Consider the following 13,538-nt stretch of genomic DNA (forward strand, 5'->3'; position numbering starts at 1 on the left):
CATGCTCCTAAACTCAGGATCATTTAACCCAATTACAACCCAGTCCTATCTTTGGGGTTTTCTGTTGCAGCAGCCTCTCTACAGGTCTGTGGAGTGCTGCTGTTAGTGCAAAGGCTGGAAGACTGCTCACCACCAGCAGCACCACGCAGACTGGCTGCCCATGGGTTTCTGCTGGCAATTGGGGCTGATCAGGGGTGGGGTGGAGCAGGAGCAGATGCACTAGAGTCTGCCACATCCCTAGCCCTAATTCCTGATGCACTTCTGCAGCACTTCGGATCTATGCTAGCAAAAAATCTGGCGTAGATCTGAGGAGTCCCATAGGAGACCAGGTAGCGGCCAAGGAGGTAAGTACAGTTTTTCTTTTCTTACCTTTCCCCACCAGACTGGTCCACAGGATGTGGCATACAGGATGCAGTGAGTCTGCACTGATGGCCCTTACCACAGAGCTGGAAAGTTGATTAGAATGGGGCTGTGCTTATCCAACTGCATTGTTCTGTTTCTGGATGCAATTCAAGGTGCTGATAACTTCTATGCAGTGCTGATAAAGTCCTATGTAGCTTAGAACTAGGGTATCTGAGTGACCACCTCTCCCCATATGAAACCAGTCCCTTAAGATCAGCTGGAGGAGCCCTTCATGGATGCTGCCACCATTTGAGACGCAATTGGCAAGGACACAGGGGAGGTACTCTTCCACGGAAGTGCTACAGATGTGGAACTCCCCCCACCCACTAAAATGCATTTGGCCCCTTCTTTGCAGGTGTCTCAATGACTCTATTTTTCTGTTCTGCATTCTCTGATTTTCTCTTCTTATTCTTTGTTGAGTTTGGGTTGATGCTTTGTCTGTTTGGTTTCAATATATGTATTCTATTGTCATACTGTTTTCATCATTGGTAGCTGCTTCTACACCTCTTTTAGAGGGGAAAGGCAGGGTATAAATATTTTAAACAAGTGTCTAAACAAAATGATTGTTGCTCCATATGAATATGGCCTCACAGGTTGGGAAATATCTAGACTTCTGTACCCACCTATACTATTCACAGCCCAATTCTAACATTCACTGCACAGCCAAGCCACATAGCCTGGGCTGTATCCAACACAGATTAGGAAGTTGCTCAGTGGTCTCCTCAGGGTAAGGGAATATTTTTCACCTTATCCCAAGTAACATCCCAGCCTGCCCTATGGCAGATCTCAGATCTCAGATAGCTATTTAGCTAGTGGATGTCCAAGCAGCCCCATGTACTCTGGGCAGGCTCGGGACAGGGGTTAGGACATGGCAGAGGCCAGCTTCTCTGAACCTGCACCCCTCCCAGTCCTGTCTCACCCCCCATTCTGCCCTTCCCCACCCCAAACAGCCCCTCCTCACCTTCAGAACGCCCTCCTGCCACCCTCCCCCAGCCCCTGCACTGCTCGGCGCAAAACTCACCTCTTCCGGTGGCTCTGGGATTGGATACAGTGCAGGCAGGCCAGCACAGGCCTTCCTACTGGTGCTTCCAACTCTAGTCAGAAACACACTTTTCAGTACATTTGTGACATTCTAGGCCAGCAGAGAAACGGCTGTGCCAGTGGAACTGTGAGTTAGGATTGTGTTGTCAGTTAAGTTGTCAGCCCCCTATGTGTAGATTCTGCCTGTTTGTGCCAAGGCATGCCAAATAATGCCATCATTTTGCCTTGAGGCCCAGTCACCTCAGTAACGCATCTCCCTTGCTTACTGCAGGATAAAACCAGAGTCCTCCTTGTTAGCAGTATTCTAAGAAAAAGGTGAGCGAGGGCTGGTAAAGCAATGGAACGGACAACACAGCAACAGCATTCTCTTCCACTGCCTCTATAATTTTAAAGAGGCAGCTAGAATCTCTGGGTTGCAATCTAACAATACTAGTTATAGTTTGTGATAGTCAGGACACCTAATGTACCCCACCATTTTCCTTGTTGCCTGTCCAGAACACTGCAGACTGAAGGCTGATCCCAAATTGTAATGCTGCAAAGCAGTTCTAGCCTTCTCTAAGAGGGCTGTGGCATCAGCCATCTCAGAGCATTCATCTGAACAGGATGTTTCTCAGTTTTCTGCAGGTGCCAAGGTGCAAGGCAGAAACCGACACCTGAGAGTGGTTTGATACTTCCCTCTAGAAAACCAATGTCATGGTCTCATTCCGGCTCAAAGAGCTTCAGAGCTGTTATAGCTGTACTTAACATTCATAAAGGTGGGGTAAGTGTCCCCTTTTTTGAAGAGGTTGAAGTTTTCTGATTAATGTAAGTCAATCCGGTTGGTGAAGTGGATCATTGTCATCAACCTATTTGCACAGCCACATGAAATACATGGGATTTTCCTAGGGGTTCACTATAGACAGCCACAGGTTGGAGGCTGAAGAAACATGACAAGTTCTGGTTCGGTGAGATGCTGGAAGCCCAGGTCAACATGCTTGCTGGGCATCAGGCCTTTCTCTGATTCGGTCTCTACCAGGCAGAAATTGCTTGTGCTGCCTCCTGCTTCTCAATAATTCTTTCTCAACTCATACATTTGAAATGTGTAGCTTTGATAAAAGACAAAGGAAAATTATTCTGCACACAAGTCTTCACCAAACACCACGCAAGCATAGGGGACAGAAATACCAGACACCTATCCTTGCACCCACTCCCATTGTTCCTGGCAATGGAGGAAGGATCAAGGGTGGGGGGAAAAAACTAGGTGGTTTTTCTTATCTAGCATATGCTGTAGCAAAGGTTCCAACCTCACCAATTTCACTGCTGTTCAGTCAAGAGTTCAGTGACAGTCAGTGAAATCATATCCTGCCCAGAGTCATTTTTCTTCGCATTCTTTTTGTGCTTCCAGTTTTTGAAAAGCAGGAAGTTTAAAAGGGGTTTTCCCCAACTGATTAATTAATTTTTTTAACAAAATGATGGAATGATATACACCCACTTCTTGCCCAGTGTATCCCAACTGAGGGCACTTGCTGCCATTCCCCTTCCACCAACCCCGGCCACCAATAACCTGCTGTTGTAAACTCAAGCATCATGCCGCATCATGGCTCTTGAACACAGGCTGGCCACTACAGTCAAGGGTCACTAACAATATGATACTGTACTGTATTACTGACCTCTAGTGGTGGCCTATTTTGCAGTAAATGCCTCCTAGAATAATATGGCTGTCTGTGGTAAGAGAGAAGTTGTTTATTTTATTATTTCAACTATTTTCAGGTATAAATGAATATATTATACAAAGCAGCTTACTATCCAGTAAACAATTACACATCAAAATGGTTGGCAACCTTCAGTCTCGAAAGACTGTGGTATAAGCCTACAGCACCCGGTATTCCCAGGTGTTCTCCCATCCAAGTACTAACCAGACCTGACCCTGCTTAGCTTCCAAGATCAGACAAGATCAGGCATCTGCATGGTAACAGTTGCTGCTTCACATCTAAAACTTGATTTAAAAAAAACAAACCCACAGTAGGTTTAAAACAGCTTGAAATGGGAACGGCAGCAGAATAAATATAACAGGGCCTTTGGGACAGTTCTGTAATGACCCTCATCTGTTATTACCCTTACAGGGGCTTTTTAAGTACTGATTAAATGCAAAATATTAGCATGCTTGCTGAAAGGGAAGATGGAAAAATATATGGGTACAGCATCTAGTGGTTCTAGACACTAGAACTGACATTCACTGACATTCTACTAGCTGTTCCCTTCTTCACTCTTTTTACTGGGTAGATTGAGACTGATCGTACCCTTGAGAGAACCTCCCTCAATCCCCAAATTCTCTTCAAACAGTGAGGGGATTTGCTTTAAACTAACCAGTTACAGAACCTAGAAGGTCTGGTAGATGGAGCAACCCTCTCCCAAGTGAATGGAGGCTGCAATCCTATACTGTACACACTTTCTTAGGAATAAACCCCACTGAGCATAATGGAACTTACTTCTAAGTAGACTGGCATAGGATTGTGTTGTGAGACCAAGTAAGAACACCGTCAAATAAATTTATATGAAAAGTCAAGCCAATGGAGGGGAAAAGCGTGCATGGCCTCTGGGACACCAAGTGCCTCTGGGAACAAAGTAAGGCACTGCAAGTTTAGCATCTGGGCCAGGAGAAGGCAAGTGGACCTCTGAGTTCTGGAGAAGGAGAGGAGGAGGACAAGCAGGTAAGTGTACTCTTTCTAACTCCTTGTCTTCTAACTTTAAATGAACCTTAAATCAACTTTGAAATTTAGTTTTACCTAAGTTAACACCTAATCTAACCTAAGGGAGGGAATCTAAGGTCCAGCAAGTTGGGGCACAGGAACTAGGTGAGGGCAATAAAAATAAATACGTAGGTGTGTACATAGGTCTACTCTGAGCAGGAGCAGAGTCCTACTTATGAGTATGAGCCCAAGGGTCAGGCACTTGGAAAAATAAATAAAACAGCAGTATAAAGTGGAAAGCAAGTTTTTCTACTTTGTTTTAAATTAACCCTATACTTAACCCAAGTTAAACTTAATCTAAGTTAGAACATAATCTAAACAGTTCAGTAAATTGGGACACAGGATCTAGGTGAGAGCAATAAATAAATAAACAAACAAACAAACAAACTCAAATAAAAACTAGCTTGAGGTTAAAAAACAGTCCAGCCTAAGAGAACTGAACTCGGAGGGTAAGAACCTAGGAAGGGCCAGTTCCCAACCAAACAGGGCAATTTAGCATAGTCATTGACCTTTAGGAGGTGATAAGAGCCCCATTAGGCTAATCCAAGCAACCCATTCAAGGGCCTGCAGAATGGATTAAACCCATCAACAGCCTTTTGTCCTCCTGAGCTTTTGTAATCTCACCTGGGAAGATCAGCCCCCCTTTCAATCAGCAAGGAGGGAGGGAGGAGGAGCTAGCTAGGGGTATAAAGCTAGTGCCTGCCACCGCGTGAGCCTCTCTACAGAAGCACGCATGGCCTCTGGTACACCCAGTGCCTCTGGGAACCAAGTGCCAGGTAAGGCACCGTGAGTTTAGCATCTGGGCGAGTTCAGTAGCAGGGTGAGGAAGCCAGGGCCCCACCCTTTCTCTTCCCTTGAGAAGAGGGCAGCAAACCAGTGTAGGGCTTTTTAAGTACCCCTAAATAAAACAAAAACAAAAAAAGCTATGCAGTCAGACAGCCAGCAGCAGGGCGGGGCTATCCTGTGTTTTGCATTGAGTGTAACATGTATGACTATATGCCTCTGGGGCATAAGTCATGGGTGTGTCCTTGGTGCAAGGAGCTCCAAGATCTCAGGGAATGCGTCCACTCCCTTGAAGCCTTGGTGGCCAACCTGGAGAAGCAGAGGCAGGCAGAGAAGGACCATGGGGAGACTTCCAGGGACGATCAGGCTTCATCCCAACCTCAGACGTGCAGCACCTCAGCTGCCTGGGTGGGAAGTCTCGGGGCTGGAGGACGTCATCCTGGAGAGGAAGGAAACAATCCCCTAGGGGGGACCCCTTCTCCAGGGGATGGGCCTGTATCTGAACGCACTCAGTATACTTCTTGGTAGGAGGGGGGTCAGGGGCTTCTTGTAGTGGGGGATTCAATTATTAGAAACATAGAGAGGGGGGTTTGCGACGGATGTGAGGACCGCATGACGACTTGCCTGCCTGGTGCAAAGGTTGCGGACATCACTTCTTGTCTAAATAGGCTGGTAGACAGTGCTGGGGAGGAGGTAATGGTTGTGGTGCATGTCGGCACCAATGACATGGGCAAGTGTAGCCGGGAGGTCCTGGAGGCCAAATTTAGGCTATTAGGTAGGAAACTGAAAGCCAGGACTTCAAAGGTAGCGTTCTCTGAAGTGCTACCTGTTCCACGTGCAGGGCCAGCTAGGCAGGCAGAGATCAGGGGTCTCGATGCGTGAATGAGACGGTGGTGTAGGGAGGAGGGATTTAGATTCGTTAGACTCTGGGGAACGTTTTGGGACAAGTGGGGCCTGTACAAGAGGGACGGGCTTCACTTGAACCAGAATGGAACCAGACTGCTGGCGCATCACATTAAAAAGGTGGCAGAGCAGCTTTTAAACTGATCCCTGGGGGAAGGCTGACAGGAGCCGAGGGGCATCCGGTTCAGAACTCCTCATTCCTATGGGACGAGGATGGGGAGGTTAGAGAACAACAAGACAAAGGCAGAGTAGGAGAAGAAATTGGGAATGGTAGCATGATGGGTTGTATAGACGGTTTGGCACAGTGAGAGGATGCGGAGACAAAGGAGCTAATAAGCAGCCCATCCTGGGGCATTCCATGTACAAATGCTTTTATGCAAATGCCCAAAGTCTCCAAGCAAAGATGGGAAAACTGGAATGTCTGGTAAGGAGGGAAAACATTGACATAGTGGGCATAACGGAAACCTGGTGGAATGCGGAGAATCAGTGGGATACCGCAATCCCGGGCTATAAACTCTACAGGAGGGACAGGGAGGGGCGTGTTGGAGGTGGGGTGGCCTTTTATGTTAAGGAAGGGATAGAATCCAGCAAAGTAGAGATTGAAGGTGGGTCCGACTACACCATAGAATCTCTTTGGGTTAAATTACCAAGCCTGAGGAGTGATGTAACACTGGGGGCGTACTATTGTCCTCCAGACCAGAAATTGGAAGGGGACCTTGAAATGAGGAAAAAGAGGGAGGTGACAAGGAGAGACAGGGTTGTAATCATGGGGGACTTCAATTATTCTCATATTGACTGGATCAATTTGTGTTCTGGTCACAAAAAGGAGACCGGATTCCTTGACATGCTAAATGACTGCCTTAGAGCAGCTAGTCATGGAGCCCACCAGAGGACAGGTGACTCTGGATTTAATATTGTGTGGTACTCAGGACCTGGTTAGAGATGTCAGTGTGATGGAGCTATTGGGGAACAGTGATCATGCTGCAATCTGTTTCGACATGCATGTCGGGGGAAGAATACCAGGCAAATCTCTCACAAAAACCCTTGACTTCTGACGGACGGACTTCCCTCAAATGAAAAGGCTGGTTAGAAGGAGGTTGAAAGGAAAGGTAAAAAGAGTCCAGAGTGCATGGAGGCTGCTTAAAACAACAGTAATAGAGGCCCAGCAGAGGTGTATACCGCAAAGAAAGAAGGGTTCCACTAAATCCAGGAGGGTGCCCGCATGGCTAACCAGCCAAGTTAGAGAGGCTGTGAAGGGCAAGGAAGCTTCCTTCCGTAAATGGAAGTCTTGCCCTAATGAGGAGAATAAAAAGGAACATAAACTGTAGCAAAAGAAATGTAAGAAGGTGATACGGGAAGCCAAGAGAGACTATGAGGAACACATGGCCAGCAACATTAAGGGGAATAATAAAAGCTTCTTCAAATAGAAGCAGAAAACCCGCCAGAGAAGCGGTTGGCCCTCTGGATGGTGAGGGAGGAAAATGGGAGATAAAAGGAGACTTAGATGGCAGAGAAATTAAATGAGTACTTTGCATCTGTGTTCATGGCAGAAGACCTCGGGCAGATACCACTGACCGAACAGCCCCTCCTGACTGAGGAATTAAGTCAGATAGAGGTTAATAGAGAAGATGTTTCAGACCTCATTGATAAACTAAAGACCAATAAGTCACTGGTCTCTGATGGCATCCACCCAAGAATTATTGAGAAATTGAAGAATGAAGTTGCTGATCTCTTGACTAAAATATGCAACTTGTCCCTCAAAATGGCCACGGTGCCAGAAGATTGGAGGATAGCAAATGTCACACCGATTTTTAAAAAGGGAAGTAAGGGGGACCCGGGAAACTATAGGCCAGTCAGCCTAACATCTATACCGGGTAAGATGGTGGAATGCCTCATCAAAGATAGAATCTCAAAACACATAGATGAACAAGCCTTGCTGAGAGAGAATCAGCATGGCTTCTGTAAGGGTAAGTCTTGCCTCACGAGCCTTATAGAATTCTTTATAAAGGTCAACAGGCATGTGGATGTGGGAGAACCCATGGACATTATATATCTGGACTTTCAGAAGGCATTCAACACGGTCCCTTACCAAAGGCTACTGAAAAAACTCCACAGTCAGGGAATTAGAGGACAGGTCCTCTCATGGATTGAGAACTGGTTGAAGATCAGGAAACAGAGAGTGGGTGTCAATGGGCAATTTTCACAATGGAGAGAAGTGAAAAGTGGTGTGCCCCAAGGATCTGTCCTGGGACCGGTACTTTTCAACCTCTTCATAAATGACCTGGAGACAGGGTTGAGCAGTGAGGTGGCTGAGTTTGCAGAAGACACCAAACTTTTCTGAGTGGTGAAGACCAGAAGTGATTGTGAAGAGCTCCAGAAGGATCTCTCCAGACTGGCAGAATGGGCAGCAAAATGGCAGATGCGCTTCAATGTCAGTAAGTGTAAAGTCATGCACATTGGGGCAAAAAAATCAAAACTTCACATATAGGCTGATGGGTTCTGAGCTGTCTGTGACAGATCAGGAGAGAGATCTTGAAATGGTGGTGGACAGGTCAATAAAAGTGTCAACCCAATGTGCTGCGGCAGTGAAGAAGGCCAATTCTATGCTTGGGATCATTAGAAAAGGTATTGAGAACAAAACGGCTAATATTATAATGCCATTGTACAAATCGATGGTAAGGCCACACCTGGAGTATTGTGTCCAGTTCTGGTCGCCACATCTCAAAAAGGACATAGTGGAAATGGAAAAGGTGCAAAAGAGGGCGACTAAGATGATTACTGGGCTGGGGCACCTTTCTTATGAGGAAAGGCTACGGCGTTTGGGCCTCTCCAGCCTAGGAAAGAGGTGCCTCAGGGGGGACATGATTGAGACATACAAAATTATGCAGGGGATGGACAGAGTGGATAGAGAGATGCTCTTTACACTCTTACATAACACCTAAACCAGGGGACATCCACTAAAATTGAGTGTTGGGAGAGTTAGAACAGAAAATATTTCTTTACTCAGCGTGTGGTTGGTCTGTGGAACTCCTTGCCACAGGATGTGGTGATGGCATCTGGCTTGGATGCCTTTAAAAGGGGATTGGACAAGTTTCTGGAGGAAAAATCCATTACTGGCTACAAGCCATGATGTGTATGTGCAACCTCCTGATTTTAGAAATGGGCTATGTCAGATGCAAAGGAGGGTACCAGGATGTGGGTCTCTTGTTTTCTGGTGTGCTCCCTGGGGCATTTGATGGGCCACTGTGAGATACAGGAAGTCTGCACAGGCCCGATACAATTGCTCTCAGCATGAGAGCGACTGTTTGACCTCTTGCGTGAGCTGTGGGATGAGGGCTCCCTCCACTGCTTGCTGTTTCATGTCTGTGATGCAACAGTGGCAGTGAAGGAAAGAGTGGCCTTGCTTTGTGCCAGGACTTTTAAAGGCCTGGAGCTATTGCAAGACCTTCATTCATTCATATAAGTTCATCTTTAATATATTCATTTATGTAAATTTATGTAAATTTATTCAAATTTTAAATGTAAATTAATTCTTTTTTTCTCCGGCCCCCAACACAGTGTCAGAGAGATGATGTGGCCCTCCTGCCAAAAACTTTGGACACCCCTGCTGTAGACATAAGACCCAAGTGTTGCCATAGAAGTAAGAGCCTCCATATTGAGCAGCCAGCTAAGCTCCACTGGTCCCACCTCTCTCCTGCCCCACTCCCTCCCCCCAGCATGCCTTCTCCTTGCCCCACCCTCCAACCGCCTCCCCCAGCCCTGGAAAGCATCCTCCCCACCTTCCCCACACCCCCACCTACCACTCCACTGCTCGGTCTGTGTGACCTCTGAGTGGCGGAGCTTTGACACTCCACTGGCGCTAGCAGGTGCTGGGCTAGCACTGTGGAGCACTGGCACTAGGGCCTGCAAATGTTTGCAACAGTGAGTGAGCGTTTGCACAGTGAGCTGGCGCATGAAGCATAGGATTGGGCCCTCACACTGTTTCAGAGTCCCAGTTCTGGCATCCACACTTGTGGCAAAGTGAGTGGGTGAGCTCCCAATTGAATATCTTATGCTTCTGATATTGGTTATGAACAAATGCACAGAGTGTGTATGGTTTTTATAACCTGTGGACATTAGCTAGATTTCAGTTGTGAGATTGAGTAGTTTGGGGTGTCACCTGGGTCCCCAAATTTCCTGATTTTAGAAATCAGGTAGAATTCATAATCCAATTTTCTGGATAAGTCATATTCTTTGTTTACATGTCAGTTGGGCAAGAAGAAAAGATGCAAACAATATACACCTCACTATAGGGTGAACATGGTTACTAACCTGAAGGTCTCCACAGCCCCTTCAAGATGTGGACTGTCCTTTTTCCCAATACATGTGCAATCTTACCTAACTCCACTTTGGTTCCTGCCTGATGATCTCAAGAGGGAAGCAGAACTTCACTCTGAAGGGGGTGATGTCATGCTAAACTGTTAGGAGAGATCATGCTATGAGGGGGAGGAAGGCTGTAGGCTACAGGGCATCGTGTTGTGTTGTGTTGGCACCCTTCAGTCTCGGAAGACTATGGTGTCACGCTCTGAATGGTGGTTCTGGAACAGAGTGTCCTCTCCAGTGCGCAAAGCCTGGGTAAAGTAGGTATGGAGGATAGGCTGTTACCCATGCAGCAAATCCCCCTCTCCACGTCGCTGAAATGGTCCAATGGAAAGGCAGAGGCCAATACGGTTGGTTCCAGCGGCGTCGCAGGAGTTGCCAGAACGTGACTGTGTTCAGCCATGAACTGCCTCAGGGACTCCGGCTCCGGATTTTGCCTCGAGGTTGACTCCTGAAGCCTTTTCCATAACTGGATGTAGCCACAAGGCAGTGGAGGTTTGGGATCAGAGTTTTCCTTCTCTTAGATGAGCTGCCTTCCCAGGGTGACGAGTCCCATCTACCCGGTGGCTGTTTAGTTGCCTCTTACGACAAGTACAGCCAAACTGAGGGCCTATTCTTATCCCCAGCCCCCAGGGATAAGCCACAGGGCACCTGTGTGTCTCTTTTCCTAAGATCTTGCAAATTTGGATGTCCCACCATGACAGAATTTTGCTGCAAGCAGAAGTCCTACTGCATAATAAATGAAGATATAGCTCCCAGTGTGTGTTGGCAACCTTCAGTCTCGAAAGACTATGGTATCGCGCTCTGAATGGTGGTTCTGGAACAGCGTCTAGTGTGGTCTTTTCAGATTCCTTTGCAGATACCTTTGCCAGGAGCCTCTCCCAGTAAGGACCTAAAACCCTGGGTATGGCACACAACCTGCCATGCCTATTGTTCCTCAGGAACTTCTCTGATTAGGGTGCAATCAAGCTTTTTGTGTGCTCCTTGAAGGACACACTTTAATTCAATTAAGTCCAGGAAATTCTTAAATGCACAGAAGAATCTGCAGATACTATTGTTCACCCAGAAGTGCTTAAGTTTTCTTTGTGCAAAGTCTTCTAACTATTCCTGCTCTGGAAGCAGAAGTTTGTCATCTTCATCCCCTCAGTGAAGGTGTCCATGTTGCTGAGTGGTTTGTCACTTCTCAGTTCCTTGGAGGTGTCCAGGCTGCATGTTTGGAGGTCTCTTTCCTCATAAAGCCTCCTCCACTTTAGGTCATCTTCATTTTTCCTACAAAGAAGAGGTGTCTCTGCTGCTGTGCACTTTGATGGCCTTTTCTCATAGAGACTCTCATCTCTCTAAGACTCATTTTGTTCACTATACACAAGAAAAGCAGAGTTATCACAGAATGTACATTCACTAGAAAGTGAATTATTATCTATAGATAATTATTTATAAAATAAATATTTCTATACTGTTTTTCAGCCATCACATGAAGTTGTTCACAGTTTTATGTTGCATGAACGAATGGATAAATAAGTAAATAAATAAATAAAAATTTCAACTTAAGTATATTTCAACAAGGACAGACCGCTAGAACCCAACCTGTACTTAAGTAGGGGACTGCCTGTACATGTGTTTAGATGTGTGTCTCTTGCATGCCTTGAATTAAACAGAAGTTAACAAGAATAAATACTGCCCATGCAAAAGGCAGCATGTCAAATGCTGCCCCCCCTTTCCTAGTGTTGAAGGTGTTATGCAGGATTGAAAAGAGACCACTGACACCAAGGTAAGTTTAAGGTTTTTTATTAGGAAGAATGGAAACTGAACCAATCAATGAAAAGACCTTGTTTCAAATTCCCCCAATTGAGACAGGACCTGAGGCAGGCAGGCCTTGAGGCAGGCCAAGGGCTGGAGGCTTGACCCTTGATGCAGGTTTCCCTCTGGTTCTCAGCTCCAGCAAGAGGCTCTCTCAGGGCTCCTTCCAGCAACTCAACTCTCCCTCAGAGCTGTCTTCAATTCCTCTCTGTGGTTTGGTCTCTCCTAGCTTCTCTTCACTGGAGGTCTCCACAGCTTGCTCTTCCCTGGTGGTCTCTGAGCTCCCTATGCTGGTGCAGCCCCTTTTATAGCCTCAGTGGCTCTGCACACCACAGCCCTCTAGCTTTCTGCCAATGGTATTGCAGACTTTTTTGCACAGGGCACTAAAATCTCCTGCCTCGGGCCCTCCCAACTCTTAAGAGCTTGTTACAAGGTACTCAGCAAGTGAGCTTATTGGCTCAGACAAACTCAGACTGTCTATTGGTTCATGAAAAGCACTGGCTATGATCCCACCAGGCCAAGTTACAGAGGTCAACTGAGCCCAAGTTCTGCACATATCAAAGGGAATGTAACAGAAGAGGAACTGGGGAGGAGAACCACTCTCTTCATACTTTCTCTATTTCCCCTCCCACTCCAGAGAGTAGGAGGAGATGAAACCATGGAAGTGAGTGTGTGGACAGAAGTGAGCGCCCCCTGCCAACCTGCTGCTTGAATCACTTCCTTCAGATCCCTTCTTTTGGGATGACTTCCAGCATGCTTCTGTTTATTTTAGTAAGGAGGGGGCATCAGAGCAGAAGATAAAGGAGCAGAGTTGGGGCAGGCTACAGATTGCCATTCTCTTCCTTGGCCACCTGGCTGCTTCCCTAAGCAGCCAAGTGGGTGACAAGAGCAAGGAAGCAGTGGTATTTCTCCTTCCGCCTTGAGGGATGCTGGAAGAAAAAGTGGGCTGTGGCTGTCCCAATCAGCAGGCAGGAAGAGGATTGGAGAATCAAATGAAGCAGTTTGGTAGGCAGCAGGCAGATGTGGGATGCAGTGCACTGTTCATCAATTCACCGCCCAACTCGCCACTTGAAGTGAATGCTCCATTTGGCCTCATCACTAGGGTGGCCCTGCAGACAATTGATGCAATCACTGCTACAAAGGTGTGTGCTGCCTTGTGTCTGTCAGTCTAGCATGTAGTTGTAGTTGGCAACCTTCAGTCTCGAAAGACTATGGTATCGTGCTCTGAAAGGTGGTTCTGGAACAGCGTCTAGTGTGGCTGAAAAGGCCGATTTGGGAGTGACAATCCCTTCCACACTGGGAGCAAGTGCAGTCTGTCCCTGGCCTGTCTCCCTGGCTATGGGCCTTCCTTCTTTGCCTCTTTGCCTCAGACTGTTGGCCAAGTGTCTCTTCAAACTGGGAAAGGCCATGTTGCACAGCCTGCCTCCAAGCGGGCCGCTCAGAGGCCAGGGTTTCCCACTTGTTGAGGTCCACTCCTAAGGCCTTCAGATCCCTCTTGCAGATGTCCTTGTATCGCAGCTGTGG

This window comes from Tiliqua scincoides, chromosome 2, assembly GCF_035046505.1.
Source record: "Tiliqua scincoides isolate rTilSci1 chromosome 2, rTilSci1.hap2, whole genome shotgun sequence".
In the NCBI taxonomy this organism is placed as follows: domain Eukaryota; kingdom Metazoa; phylum Chordata; class Lepidosauria; order Squamata; family Scincidae; genus Tiliqua; species Tiliqua scincoides.